The sequence below is a fragment of the Pipistrellus kuhlii genome, unplaced genomic scaffold (assembly GCF_014108245.1).
Source record: "Pipistrellus kuhlii isolate mPipKuh1 unplaced genomic scaffold, mPipKuh1.p scaffold_m20_p_31, whole genome shotgun sequence".
Classification (NCBI taxonomy): Eukaryota; Metazoa; Chordata; class Mammalia; order Chiroptera; family Vespertilionidae; genus Pipistrellus; species Pipistrellus kuhlii.
The window spans coordinates 1-15,894 of NW_023425531.1; positions in this window are offsets into that span (position 1 = coordinate 1).

The window sequence follows — 15,894 nt, forward strand, 5'->3', positions numbered from 1 at the left end:
GGTCCCCGGCCCCCGGCCCCCCCGGCCCCCCGGCTCCCGGCCCCCCGGCCCCCCGGCTCCCGGTCCCCCAGCTCCCGGCCCCCCGGCTCCCGGTCCCCCAGCTCCTGGCCCCCCGGCTCCCGGTCCCCCAGCCCCCGGCCCCCGGCCCCCGTCCCCCCGGCTCCCGGTCCCCCAGCTCCCGGTCCCCCAGCTCCCGGCCCCCCCGGCTCCCGGTCCCCCAGCTCCCGGCCCCCCCGGCTCCCGGTCCCCCAGCTCCCGGTCCCCCAGCTCCCGGCCCCCCGGCTCCCGGTCCCCCAGCTCCCGGCCCCCCGGCTCCCGGTCCCCCAGCCCCCGGCCCCCGGCCCCCCGGCCCCTCGGCTCCCGGTCCCTCAGCCCCCCGGTCCCCCGGCCCCCGGCCCCCGGCCCCCCGGCCCCCCGGCTCCCGGCCCCCGGGCTCCCCGCCCCCCGGCTCCCGGTTCCCCAGCTCCCGGCCCCCCGGTCCCCCAGCCCCCGCCCCCGGCCCCCTGGCCCCTCGGCTCCCGGTCCCTCAGCCCCCCGGCCCCCCGGTCCCCCGGCCCCCGGTCCCCCGGCCCCCCGGCTCCCGGGCCCCCGGCTCCCGGGCCCCGGCCCCCGGCCCCCCGGCCCCCGGCCCCCGGCCCCCCGGCTCCCGGTCCCCCGGCCCCCGGCCCCCGGCCCTCCGGCCTGGCAGCACAGCGGCCCCGGAGGGAGGGAGGGAGGGAGGAAGGGGGCTCTGTCCGGGCTCCATATGCCGTGGCCGCGGGGCGGGGGGGTCCCTTGCGGCAGGCCCTCCCGCGGGCAGCCAGCTCCCGGACGGCGCGGGGCGGGAGGCAGGAGCCCCAGGACAGGGCCCGGCCCCGCCATTGTAAGCGGCCCCCGAGCCGGCCTGGCCCTCCGCGGCCCCGGCCGCCCCCCAGCTCGCCGCGCAGCCCGGCCCCGCAGCGGTTTCCACGCAGGACTGGCCCCCCGGCTCCCCGGCACCACGTCCGCCGCCTCACCCGCGTCGCCCCGACTCTCCTCCCAGACCTGGGTCTCTGCCTGGTCCGGGGGCAGCCCCGCCCGCCACCCTGCTCCCCGCGGCCACGCACCGGATGCCCCCTTCCCCAACGCGCTCACCCCGTGGGGGGTGAGAAAAGGATAAGAACCCCATGCCCTCCCAGTTCCACGCGGGAAAAGTTTCTGGAGTCCTTACAGCGCTCTCCGCCCGTTAGCAGGGCCCCACTCACCGAGCCGCACGGCCCGCAGCGCCCACGCTCCCGCTGGCTCCCGCCGGAGTCACATCCCCGCGCGCACCCGGCCGGCCTCCCTGCGGCCCCCGGCGAACCTCTGCGACGCCAGGACCCCCGCCCCCGCCGGCGCGCGCCGCCGCAGCCGTGGCCCCGCCCCCGCAAAGCCCATCTCCCTGGCCACGCCCTCCTCAGACCCCGCCCTCCCTCCATGGCCCCGCTCCTCTCGCAGGCCCCGCCCCTGAAGCCTCAGAGATGGGGTCGGGTCCCCGCCTCGCTTGCTAAGGGGCGCGCTGAACCCCCACACCAATCGCGCACACCCGCCGGCGCAGCTCCCGGGTCCCTGTCCCAAATCCGCCTCCCCCCGTCGTCCACCGGGCGCCGGGCGCAGCCGCCCTGTCCCAGGCTGGTCCAGCAGCAGGAACGCTCAGGCTCCAGGCGCAGTCCAAGCGGCATCGGGGACGGGGCCTCGGCACGTCCAGGGCCTCTCCAGCGCGGGTTCCTGAACGTACCCTCCCGCCCAGCCGCGCCAGACCCGGAATGCGCCATCCCCCCGGCAGGCACACCCGCCGCTCGGCCTCTTGCACGCAGGTCCGAACGCTGCTCTCTTCAGCCAAGCCCCACTCCATGCCCCCCACCCCCGACGCCGCCCCGTGTCCGGTTTCTGCGGACACCGGCTCAGCACCCGCGTCCTTGGACTCCAAACACGTTCACACGTCCCCTTGGTGCGCCCCTCGCGTGCCCATACACAAGACCCTCCCTCCCCTGCCACCAACGCAGCACATGGGACACACCCACGCACACCACTCTTGGGGTGCACTCACACTCGGTGGCCCGGGCCTCCGGCTTTGTGCTCCCAGACACTGGGCACAGGCAGGAGCCCGCTGATGAGCGCAGCCTGGAGGGAGGATCCAGGAAGCCTCGCTTGCAGAGCCCACCTTGGCTCCTAATCCCCCATACCCACCGTCAGAGATGGCATCGCTCTCACTGGGCCTGGGACGGTGCTCTCCACGTGCTGCTCCAATGGGGCAGGTTCCTTAGTTGACCTGCAGGGCAGATTCCTCAGGTCTCCCCTAAAAACACCCTAGAACTTGAGGACCCCACAACTCCAATTTCTCATCCAGGACTTAGAGGACACAACAGGGAGATGGCCCCTGCTCCCACCTCCCTGTAGGTGGGGTGAGGCGGGGAGGCAGGAGGGTGGGGATAGTTGCCTGCCCTGATCTCTGGGGACCATAGACCTTTCCTCGTCCCCTCCAGAGCCCATCTTCTGCTGGTCGGGCCACAGACACATCCCAGCAAATATCTTCTATTATTTTTAGTATGATGGAAGGAAAAGGCAGCTTTATCTGCTGAGGTAGCCTCTGTGTCTAGAACAGTGCCTGGCACACAGTGGAGGATCTTTACAAATTTGCTGGCGCCCCTCCTCAGGGTTCCTGCTGGCCTCGGGAAGCGGGCGGCACTTCCACCTGGTGGTACGAGATCCTTCCCTTTTCTTTTCCAACCACCTGACCGAGACCCTTTTCTTCCCAGAGTAACCGAGGGCAAGTTCACCCTCTAAGCTGTACCCTTCCTGAGCAAATGGAGATGATGTTAGAACATGCCTGTGGGGCTGTTGTGCAGAGGAAGCACAGGTGCATGCTTCGCGTGGAGTCTGGCTTGTGAACAGCTTTGGTGAGTGGATGAACATTACCCTATGGCTACGCTCCCTCTGCTGGCTGCTTCACAGAGGGCTTTCTTTGACCAGCTTAGCTCTGGGGGATGATGCGTCGGCAAGCAAAGAATGAAAGGAGAGGAGAACATCGAGTGGCAGGTGCAATCCCCCCAAAGTTCACTGACCCGGGGTCATCATTGTCATCATCACTCAGGTAGCGTGTGTTTGTCAGGCACAGCTCAGCCATTCCCCTTAGTTAAAGTATTCTGTGCTCCCAGCAGTGCTCCAGCCACACACTCTCCACCCGGGTGCAGATGGGGACAGGCCCAGAGGGACTAGTGACTGGCCCACAACCACACAGTTGGCAGAGCTGGGATCCAGCCAAAGCTGTGTCTCTCACCACGGGCTAAACGAGTGTCAAGGTCAGGCTCGTTCAGTCTCCAGCCTTGGAAAGAACAGCCTCAGGGACTGTCAGGCTCTCAATATGCCATCCACCTTGGGGGAGTGGAACGCAGAGGTCCCCTGGCTATTTCCTCACCAGAAAATGGAGCAGGCACTGCCACGGCTCCCACTGGCGCCTGATTCAGGTGTCAGTCTGACTGTGGAGTTTGGCTGCCCAGCTAACCTGCAGCTCCCTTAGAGCCGCCTGTGTGGGAGGCGCTCGGTGTCCGCGCTGTCCGCTCGGGCAGACCTGGCTGCACGTCTCCACTGGGCACTTTATTATTCTTTTTAATTTTTAAACACATTTTATTGATTTCAGAGAGGAAGGAAGAGGGAGAAAAGGATAGAAACATCAGTGATAACAGAGAAACATAATAGGCTGTCTCCTGCACGCCCCACACTGGGGGTTGAGCCTGCAACCTGGGCAGGTGCCCAGACAGGGAATCAAACTGTGACCTTCTGGTTCATAGGTCACACTCAACCACTGAGCCACACCGGCCAGGCTTGAGCAATTTATATGTGACTAGCATGACTTCGAACTGAACTTTCAGTTTTGTTTACTTTTAATTAGTTTGCATTTAAATGGCCTCGGGCGGGGGGGGGGGGGGGGGGGGGGGGGGGGGAGTGGCGCTGTGAGAGAGGGCAGCCCCCAGCTCAGAAGAACACAGCCCTGTCTGCCGCCAGCCTCGTGCCGGCCAGTGCGGGCGGCTCCACAGATGCTTGTGAACTAAATGACTTGCTTTCTTCTGTAAAGTCTGTCTATTTTGTATCCAAATCCCAAAAAAGAATCCTATTTTCTTTGCTAAGTAGATCTTCCGAATGAATGTGCCGCTCGGGATTCCAGAGTCCTCACAGTCCATTTGCATGGATATTCTTGTTTTAAGGGCAAGCCTCTGGCCCTGCCAAGCTGTGAGGCTGAGTGACTTCCCCCAGGCCGCCCAACTGGTCAGCAGCGAGGCTGTTCGCAGCCTCACCCCTGTGCGAGGGCCTCCTCCTCCATCCCACGGCCTCACAGGGAACATTTCTGGAAGAATCAACTTAATTCCTTGGAAGAGCGAATGGAATGGTGGGGGTCCAGGCACCGACAGATAAGGGACTGACACTCCCATGGGTGTGTGCTCAGTCCCACGCAGGGGACGGACGGAGGTGGGTCCTGCACTCAGGGGCCCAGGTCAGGGGCAGGCCACTTCGCTGGAGCGTGAGATGGGGTAGCACAGGCCCTGGGAGGCCTCCTGGCTGATGGAGCCCTGATTGCCCTTGCTTGGCAAGGCTGAGAGGGGCTTGGGCTCCCCAGCCCTGACTATCCCTCTGCAGAGAGGACGGGGGACACTTTGGGACAGTGGCATCTCTGGACATATTGTTGTGGGCCACCTGCGAATGACGACCACCAGTCAGCCAAATTGGAATTTAGGAAGCCTTTATTATGAACTTGAGTCCGGGTTCACGTCTCAACTGACACAGCAGCGAGCAATGAGAGCCCCGACACACTCTAAGCATGCTACTTTATCCCTATCTTAGGGATGCCTGGCAGATTATGATTGGCTAAAGTTTTAAAGAAAGGTCAGTTATAAGTTATAAAAAAATTCCACTAGTACACTAACATGTAAGTTTATACAACACCTGGGGTGGGGGTTATTTTCAGCTTAAGCAGTCTCTGTCTGACCTGGTTTGGTCTGTTTGTCCTGCCTTGCGGCTACTGGAAACAGGACGTGCCTGCCTGGGGGTGAGCCTTGCAACAGAACTATTTTATGGTAACAGTTATGCTACATTCTCTGTTGTGGGTCTGGTTGCTTGTTCCTTCCCTGGCCTAGAGCCCTGCCTCGACAGGGTCTTGCTGGACATCTGGAGCCCTGCCTCGACCGGGTCTTGCCGGCCACAACAATATCCTGGGGGTGAGCGCCAGGATCACTGCCACTGCGTTATTTCATGCCAGTGCGAGATGCCACTACGCAATCGCATCCTCCTTCCCGGTGAACCCGTGGTCTGGAACGCACGCTTCCTGCTGCGCCAGATCAGACCTCCTGCAAAGGGCTCCGCCATCTCCGGGCTCTCAGCAGATGCCAGACTGATGCCCACAGCCTAGCGGCACCACCTGCTCTCCTTCCTTCTCCCTGCCCCTGCGCCCATGTCTGTGGGCCAGGACTGCATGCAGCGGCCTCGCCATGCCCCTGGTCTTGAGGAGCCAGTGCAAGGGGCACTCTCCCAAGGCCCCCAAAGCCAGCCGTCAGTTAGGAAACACCCAGGTCTAACAGGGGGACTGTGCTGGCACAGGAGGGGACAGTGCTTTGCTGCCCCACAACAAGCCTTGGGGCATAGATGTCAAGCTGGGCACTTCGGAATGAGGAGACTCAGGAGAAGCCTCTGGCCCTTTACATGCCAAAGGAGCTTTGCCGGAGGGCCCTGGGCTTTACACTACAGGTGACAGGAGCCCATGGGCAGGGAGCTCGCCAGGCCGCATGCCCGGGCCTCCCTGTGGGCACAGCTAGAGACTCGCAGGAGCCTGCCTGTGCCACCTTCACCACCACCCCCTCCCCCCTGCAAGCTGCCTTCCGTCTTTTCCCAACCACACCCCTTCTCTTTAGTCCAGCATGCTGTGAGCCCCAAAGCGCAGGCCTCCTGGGGCCCGTGTGGCACCCTCCTGCCCTCCCTGCCCTATCTCATGCTAACGCAGTGGCCAGCCTTGCCCGGACAGCTGGGAGGTGGGAGGAGCTATACTTTTGTGCCCCCACAGCAGTCAGTGGGATGTGGGGGTTCAAAAGATCAAGCTCCTTTCTTAGAACACGAGGAACACATTTGTGTGCGTGTCTCCCCCCGCCCCCGCCCCGCCCGCGGGTGCGGCCTCCCAGCAGGTCCTCTTAGGTCCAACAGGGCAGAGCGTCCAGAGAGGCCCGCTGTCCCCAGGCTTCCCACCTGCGCTGTTTGTTTTGGAAAATACAGTTATTTTTCATAGAAATAGTTTACATTAATAGGCAATTAGTTCATTATCATTATGTTTAGATGAATACAAATTTAAAAAACATTCCTTGTCTTTAATTTAAAATATGGTAACCCACCCAAACACAAACTCTTTGAGGTCTTCCAGTAATTTTAAAAGGGGTTCCAAGATTGTAAAGTTTGAGAACCACTGATCTAGGCACCTTTATCCGAACCATCTCCAAAAAGAAGAGCAAACAGTTGTACAGTCCTTCTGTGCCAGGCGCTGTTCTAACCCCTGTGGCAATCCTGTGCGGTGTGCTATGTCCCCATTTAAAAAAACATGATCTTACTGATTTTTAGAGCGAGAGGAAGGGAGAGGTATGGAGAGACGAGAAACATCATTGATTGGCTGCTGCCTCCCACATGCCCCTTCCTCCTGGAGATCCAACTCTCAGCCTAGGCATGTGCCCTGACCGATGGCCTCTTGGTTCCTGGGCTGATGCTCAACCGCTGAGCGACACCAGCGGGGCCCCATTTTGTTTTATTATATATATATATATATATATATATATATATATATATATATATATATTATTGATTTTGTACAGAGAGGAAGGGAGAGAGATAGAGAGTTAGAAACATCGATGAGAGAGAGTCATCGATCAGCTGCCTCTTGTACACCCCCTACTGGGGATATGCCCACAACCAAGGTACATGCCCTTGACTGGAATCAAACCCAGGACCCTTCAGTCCCCAAGCCGACACTCTATCTATTGAGCCAAACAGGTTTCGGCCATTTTGTTTTATTTTTTTAAATTTCCACGTTTTTAAAGTTATAAATGGCAAATGAAAATTGTATACAATTAAGGTGTACAGAGTGGTGATTTGGTATAGGAACACAGTGTGAAATCATTACCACAGACAAGCTGATTGAGACATCTACCACTCACATATTCATCATTATTGTGTTTTGTGGTCAAACCACTTAGGATCTATTCTCAGCAAACTCCCAGCACACACTATGATATTGTTAACGATCGCACCCGGCGCCTGGGCTCACCTGATGCTGATGTCTGTCCTTCACCAGCGTCTTCCCATCCCAGGCCCCTGCCCGGCAGGCGCTGGTCCGCTCTTTTTGCAAGAGTCGCCTTCCTGGATCCCACCGTGAGTGAGGCCGCGCAGTGCCTGCTCCTGTCTGACTCCCCGGGCAGTCCTCCAACCCTCCACGTGGCTGAGTGGCAGGCGCCCTTCCTTTAAGGCTGGTGATACTCCGTTGCACAAACAGCACATTGTCTTTGCTGTCCACCTGTCCATGGGCACAGGCTGCTTCTCGGCTCGCTGTCCCGGCTGATGCTACCGAGAACATGGGGCGTGGATGTATACTATTCTCAGCAGTGGAGGGTGAGGCAGAGAGAGGGGTCCCACGTGGCTGGGGCTCCTGTGCAGGGAGGGAGGCTGCTCCGTTCCCTCTGCCAGGGGGCCTTGTCCCGCCTAAGCCTGAGGTAGGAGAGGCTTCCCCCCACTCCTCTGCCGCCTAGTCTCCTCCCTCCCCTCCCTCTCCTCCTACCCTCTGTTCCCCTCTTTCACTTCCTGAGGAGGGCTCCGCCTAGCCCTCTGTGACACAGGCTGAGGTGGGAGCTGTGAGGCAGGGGTGGGAGCTGAGTGGCTTGCTCACACAGGCCCTGGGACAGGGGAGGCAGACAGGAAGGGAGTGAGTCAGGGAGGGAAGGAGCCAGGAGCTAAGGGAGGAGACAGACAGGCACAGAGCAGAGGGACATGCGGTTGTCAGCAGGTGGCTGCCACCCAGGAGAGAACCAGAGGAGTCAGGTGGGCTTTCCCTGTCTGTCCTACCAGGCCAGCGCCCCACCCTGGGCACTCCTCCTTTCCACCCCGGACGGACTCCAGAGACCCCAGTATGTTTATTGTTAGCTTACTGCTTACCCACTAGAGCTGCTCTGGGTGAGTGAGGCCTAGCCGCCTTCAGCCTTAGACGGGAGGCAGGCCCGGCACTCCCAGCACTCGCAGTGTCCGGCATAGCGGAGGGGATAAGAAAACAGTGACGCACACACATCTGGGGGTCATAGTTCTTACTGCCATATTTCAGAGGCCTACCTGGGGCTGACCAAGGCCTTCCTGCAGGGTCTGCCCCCCCTCCCCGGCTCCTCCCAAGTCCCCAGCTTGGAAACCTGTGCCTCGTGGTGGCATTTGGAGGGGGCTTTGGGGAGGAGGTGAGTTCAGGAGGTGGAGCCCTTGCAGATGGGGTTACCGCCCTGACAAAAGGGCCCCCTCTCCCAGCCCGTGACACCCCAGAGAAGCCGCAGTCTGCAGCCTGGACAACTCCGGCCTCAGAGCCTGAGAAATCAGTGCTTACCTCCCCTGTCTATAGGTCTATATAGGTCTGTGGTGTCTGCCACAGCAGCTGAACTGGGACCCCATCAGGAGCAGGTCAGATGTCCTGGTTAGTCCTGTGAGCTAAACATGCCATCCTGGCTTGGGGGACGGGGAGGAGGAAGCGGCCCATCTCCCCAGCTGCCAAGGCTCGTCTTCCTGCCCATCAACCTTCTCCTCTGCTGCTCACTCCTCCCCCGAGGCGCCCACAGCCAGCGCCACTGGGGCCTGACTGGGGACGTTGGCTGTGGCTCTAGTGGCACGTTCCCTGGAGCGCAGAGCCCACCCTGCCACCTCAGAGCTGCGGCCCAGTCTCCACCCAGCCTGCGGGCGCAGCACTGTCCTCCAGCCCACTGTCAGGGCATTGGAGGGGAGCTGAGCTGCTCCTCTCCCTCTTCACACCCCCCTCTCCCCCGCCTCTCTGGCCTGCCATGGGTCTCACGTGGGAATGTGCCGCCCACAGCCTCGCTCTCTTCTTGTTCCAACAGCATTTTGCTGTCTCACTCTTTGGGCTTTGTCGTAAGTTGCTGGATGAGATGGAGTGGAGAGGGAGAAGTCATGATACTCCTGACAGCTTTTTGTTTAATTTATTTTATTGTTTAGATTTTGTTCTGTGTTTCCTTTTTCTTTTTTTCTAAAGAATTGTACGGATGTATGTATGTATGCATTGGGGGTGCCATCTGTATATGTAAAAGCCTAAGTGACTGTGACAACCAAACGACCAGAATGAGGGTCGACCAGTCGCTCTGATAAGCACTGACCAGCAGGCTGCAGATGCTCACTGCAGGAGCTGCCCCCTGGTGGTCAGTGTGCTCCCTCAGCCAGCCTCCCGCAGCCCCTCCCCTTGGCTGGCTGGTCCCCTTGATAGGTCCCGATCACCAGCCAGGCTGAGGGACCCCACCTGTGCACAAATTTGTGCACCAGGGCTCCAGTTGCTTAATAAAACCCACAGGTTTTAGAGGTACGATTCTCTCACACATCATCTATGCACTATGTTCACCACCCCAAGGCAATGCTCCTTCCACCACCACCTATCCCCTGCACCCTCTCCCACCGCCCCACCTCCTTTCCTCTGATAACACCCACACTGCTGTGCATGTCTATGAGTGGGCCTTTGTGTGCTTAGTCCCTTCAGCTTTTTCAACCAGGCCTCCGCCCCTCCTCCCTGCTGACAACTGTCAGTCTGTTGTCTCTTGAATCTGTTTTTATTTTGTTAGTTTATTTTATTCATTAGATTTAACATACAAGTGAAATCATATGGTACTTATCTTTCTCTGACTAGCTTATTTTACTTAGTATAATATCCTCCAGGTCCATCCATGCATTCACAAAGGGTAATGTTTCTTTCTTTTTCTACGGCCAAGTAGTATTCCAGTGTGTAAATGTACCACAGCTGTGTTATCTGCTCATCTGCTGATGGGCACTTGGGCTGCTCCCAAATCTTGACTATCATAAACAAAACTGCAATGACATAGGGGTGAATATTCTCTCAAATCAGTGTTTAAGGGTTCCTAAGTTATATTCATAGAAAGGGATCACTGGGTCATAAGGCAGTTCCATTTTTAACCTGTTTTAGGGAACTTCATACTGTTTCCACAGTGGCTGCACCAGTCTGCATTCCACATCTTTGCCAACGCTAACTTTATTTATTTACTTATTGATGATAGCCATTGTGACTGGTATGAGGTGATATATCATTGTGGTTTTATTTTACACCTCTCTGATCTAGCATCTTTTCATATGTCTGTTGGCCGTCTGTATGTCCTCTTTGGAGCAATGTCTATTCAGGTCCTTTGCCCATTTCTTAAAGTGAATTGTTGGTGGTTTTGGTGTTGAGTTGTGTGAGTTATTTATACATTTTGGATAGTAAATTCTTATCAAATGTCTCCAGGTGAATATGTTCTCCCATGCAGTGGGTTGTCTTTGAATTTTGTTGGTGGTTCCTTTGCTGTGCAGAAGCTTTTTTCTTTGATGTAGTCCCATTTGTTTATTTTTTCTTTTGTTTTCCTTAACCTATGAGATTCGTGGAAAAAAAAATATTAGTATGTTAAATATCAGAGATTTTATTGTCTGTGAAACTTCCTGGTTTTAAGTCTAACATTTAAGTCTTTAATCCATTTTGAGTTTATTCTTGTGTATAATGAAAAGGCAGGGCAGGGCTAACTCCTCGGAATGAGAGGGCAGGGCAGAACTCCTGATCTTCCATTTTGTGTAACTGGACCCTAATCCTCATTCAACCAATCAGGGTCAGCCAAAGCAGTGATATCACCACCCCTATAAAACCCCTTGATCTGTTGAAGCTGGCACTCTTCCACCACGCCACTGTCAGTGTAAGTGGGACAGCATGGAACAGGCTTTCTGCTGGTGGTCCTTGGGGATCATAAAATCTGGGCATAACATTTGGGGGCTTTTCTGGTATCCCCAAGACCCTGAGGGACCCCGATCCAGAGAGCCTGACTGGCCGAAGTGTGTGTCTGTGTGCTTCTGTGAGCGTTCTGGAGGGACGTGGAATCCCCTCATGTTGGTAGTGCTGAAGAAGTTGTTACGCCCAGACTTCGTGATCCCCAACGACTACCAGGGAGCCGAGTCCGATGCAATAAACAAAAGAGCCTGTTCCATGCTAGCATGGGCTCCTCCCACTCACGCCGGCAGCATGGCGGAAGAGCGCAAATTTCTCCCAGTCCTGGGGTTTTACTCTGGTTGGTGGTGATGTCACTGCCTTGGCTAACCCTGACTGGTTGGGTGAGGGCTAGGGATAACTCCGCCTTGTGGGGTGGAGTTGGGAGCTCATCCTCGCCCCGCCCTGCCTGCCCTTTCAAGGTCTAGGTGGACGCACTGCTGGAAGACCATGGGCCAGAGGATTTGGAAGATGTTCTGACCTCCCAGGAGGGCTCCTCACAGGCAGAAGAGACATGGAATCCTCTCCCAGGACAAGGTGGTCGCTTCCGCCGATGGGCATGAGGCTGACGTCTGTTTTTCTTCTAAGGAGTTGAAATGTTGATGTTGGGCACCCTCTTCTTGTTGGTTGTTGTGTTAGTGTGGAGGTCCAGAAGGGTTGATGGCAGACTTGTTGTTCTAGAGAGTGGCCAGCTTTCAATGTCGGATGGCCACCAGAGGTCACCGCTCAGCGTGAGGCTGTTGTTCGGTTTGGCTTCCATGGAGTTGGAAGACTGTTCTTAGGGGCCCTCTGTTTCTGTGTTCCCTGTTTGTATGTTTGTATAAGTAAGGGTTTGAGTTTGCTCTTGTTTGTAAATTTGCTGACTCTTTCCCCCCAGAGCAGGCAAGAGGTGGGGGAGGGGAGAAGAGGCCTCATATTCGCCATTTTTTAGACATCGGGGATTTCTGTACTCGTCTCAGGCGGAAAGGCTGGTTTAAAAATGAGTGCACATAGTTTCTGAGCTGGGCTTAACTCTTTTCTGTGTACAGAATAAAACCCTAAACTGCTTTTTAGCTTTAAGGATGGTGGAGATGAACTGGGATATGAATTAAAGCTAGTTTTCCAAGAAGTTCTTTGAAATTTCCTGCCCTGAGGCAAGTAACCAGCAGGAAGTAGGTAGCAAGTTTACATATGAATGGCTAAGGGTTTGCCTCTTGATTGCCCCCAGCTTCAGGTAGGCAAGTTCTGCCTTCAGCTATCTTTAAAGAATATGTTCCTTTGCATTTAAATGGCTACACCTTTTGCTAGCCGAGGGACAGGTTTACATGTGAATAGCTACAAGTTTGCTTCTCAGTTTTCCTGGGCAGAAAAAAACATGGTTTAAGTTAATTGTTGGATTTTGGAATTTATTCTTGAAAATATAAAGGTTTATTAATGGTGAGCTGCTGGATGTTTTGTTACGAAGCGAGTCCCCAAGAGATGGACCACCGGAGCCAATTTGATTAAGCATGCTAGAATTTATTACAGATTCGAATCTGGACTCAAACCATGGCTGACGCAGCAGCCGGTAAACACCCAGGTAAGAGCCCTGATGGAGGGGCAGTCCCTCCAGAGCGCTCACACAAAAACACAGACAAACACACACCTACCGCGGCCAGTCAGGCTCTTCGGAATGGGGGTCCCTCATGGTCCTGGCTGGGGATTCCAGTCATAATCCCCAAGGACCACCAGGGAGCCGAGTCCGATGCAATAAACAAAAGAGCCATCTCTATGCTAGCATAGGCTATCCCACTCATGCCGGCAGCATGGCGGAAGAGAGCGAATATCGCCCAGTCCAGGAGTTTTATTCAGGTAGGTGATGTCACTGCCTCGGCTAACCCTGATTGGCCCCTCAGGACTAAATTCTAAAGACTGGGGATGGCCTGCAGGGTTGGTTCCCAGTCACATCTGCTTGACATTGGATGTGGCCCTATCTTGCCCATAATACAAAAGCAGAACTAAAGGTTATCTACAGTTTCTACCCCTGAAGCTACTGAGTCAGTGGGAGTCAATCTCCTGTAACTACCCTATTGTTTAAGCAAGCAATCGAAGGTAGAAGTCAGATAGCAAGGTTAAAATTCAAACAGCAGTTTTTACCCAAGTATGAGTGCTACCATATTTCATGTTTGACTTACGAGTTCTGAAAGTTCTAAGATTCAAATTGAATTGGGAGAAGTTCCAAAAGGTTAAAAGCAGGGACCAAATTCTAAAGTTAACTACTGTTTGTCTCAATTGGCCATTTAAGTTTGATGTGAGTAATGATTACAGTACATTGTAAAATCTTTAGAAGAAAAAGAAAATATTTTGAGGGCCACTTGGTCCTTGTGTGTGTGTGTCAACTTTTAAGTTATAGTTTTAAGATCAATAATATTAATGGAAACACACTCAGGCAGAGGGGCTTTTCAGAAAGATCAGGGAGTCTGAGTGCAATGTAGGGGTCACCCGTTCCCCTACTAGCAGGAGGCAAGCGCCTTTCCCAGTGGGAACAGAGAGTGGACTCCCAGTGGGAAAACGCCTCAGTGGGAGCACCGGGCGTCCATCCCCTCCAGGGGTTGTTTTGAGCAGCGGTGGCAGGGACAAGGAGAGAAATTCCCTTGTGACCCTCTGCACTCCAATGAGACCCAAGAACACCCGGCGACTGCTTGGACACTTTTCACTGAGTTCTGTTAGGGCGCTTAGAGGCACAGTTGGAAGTCCCCCCATTCCCCCTTTTCAGGCTTATCAAAATCTGAGATCTGTATCTGTAGGAAAAATATGGCATTTTAAATTTCAAGCGACTGGAGGCCTGGGAACAGGGTACTGGACCTGCTCCTTCCTCCCTTTGCCTTTTCTATAAGATTTGAGGCATGCTTATGTATTTTTGAAGGATATAGAAAGAAGATTTGAAAGTTAATTTGATAAAGGTTTTTGTAAAGGTTGTACATGTGATGAGAAAGGAGAACACAGAAAGAGAGAGTGTCCTGGCAGGTTAGTTAGAGAAGCAAGAGGAAGAGGACTGACGGGACTGGGGCTCCTTTCCATTAAGCCCCTAGGGTAACCTTACACGTGAGAGGCAAATCTGTTAGTTTCCTGGTGGACACTGGGGCAGCCTATTCAGTCTTGACAGAGCCGATGGGACCCATAACTTTCAGAAAACATCAGTCCAGGGAGCCACCGGACAAACTGACTGTTTTCCTTGAACATCAAGAAGGACTGTGGACCTCGGAAGGAACATGTACTAGGGGAATCCAGCTGCTGAACTGGACCAAAGTGGAACAACGGGCCTTTGAGGAGCTAAAGAAGGCTCTTGTCTCAGCATCTGTCCTAGCCTTGCCAGACGTCACGATGGCCTTCCAACTCTAGTGAGTGATGTAAGGGGCATTGCCAAAGGGGTTCTCACGCAGTACTGCCATCATCACCAGACAGGGTACTGTTCACGGATGGGAGCAGTTACGTTCAGGATGGGATCTAACAGAGGCAGCGGTAGTCACCCTGGACCACACCATTTGGGCACAGTTCCTGAACTTTTGGCCTTAATCCAGGCCCTTTGATGGGGACACTGTGCCATCCACAGGGAAAGAGGGTTACCAACTACAGCCGAAACCCTCTCCTACACAGAACAAGAGCAGGAATTGGCTGAACAGAAGCAAGCCATTTGTTAACGAAAAAAAAAAAACAAACAAAACCCATTGAAACCTGTAAAGAATTTTTTTTTTTTGGTGAGTTTTTTTGAGCCTTACTGTCGACATATGCCAGGAAGCAGAACCTCAATGGATTGAGATAATGCTCCAAAGAATGGTGGTTACATTTCTCTATTTATACACTGAAATCAAAGGAGGGCATAGGTGGGTTACATAAAATTCATTGGTGATGGAGTAAGGAGGCGGGAGAAAGCAAAGGATAAAAAGTAAAATGATGGACATGTACTCAGGTGAGTGCATGAACAATTAACATGATAACGAATGTATTTGAGGCATCTGTCCTGGTGCCCGCCACATTTGGTTGTGTCCCAGGGGCTCCAGAAAAAGGGAAGTTACAAGTTACCCAGACATCTCATAGATATGTTATCTCATCTTAAAGGCAAAAAGGCAAATGGGCTCAGTAAAAAGATCAAAGTTGATCTTTGTCTGGGAAAATATCTGGGACATGACTACCTACTAAAACCTGTTAGATATTTAATTTTCAAACCATCTTTTGTGGTTATCTTAGGTCTCTGGGTTTGCAAGACTGCCATGCAGGCCTTCCCTGAGCTTGTCAGGTTAGCATGTGGCTCTTTTCTTTCACACATTAAAGGACCAGATGGTTGGTGGACCCTACCAGATGACAGACTGTTGTCCCAGAGGCTCTAGGTCAGACGTTTGTTGCCCAGTGACATCAGATTACCCACTTAGGTGTCACCAAGACTTCTGAACTTCTGTGAGGCAGATACTATAAGGTAATTAAAAGTCTAGTTGCTAGAAGTGCTGTCTGTGCACAGGTAAATGCTAAGCAAGGTAAGAGGGCCCACCTGGGAATTCGGGCCCCAGGGAACTTCCCCAGGAGAGCATTGGTAGATGGATTTCAGAGATTAAACCACCAGCATTAAGGTCTAGTTTTTGTAGACACTTCAGATTAGGTTGAAGTATACCCCACTAGGACAGAAAGTGCCTCTATAGTAGTCAGGAGATTACTCCAGGAGATTATACCTAGATTCGGGTTGCCAATAGTCATAGGATCAGATAACAGCCCGACCTTTGTAGCCAAGGCATCTCAAAGTATAGCTCAAGCTTCAGGACAGGTATGAGCAGGACTCAGAAAAGGAGTTTAACTAAATGTGTCCTAGAACCGGTGAAAATTGGACCAACCCCCTGCCCTTCACCCTCTTATGGGCCAGGTGT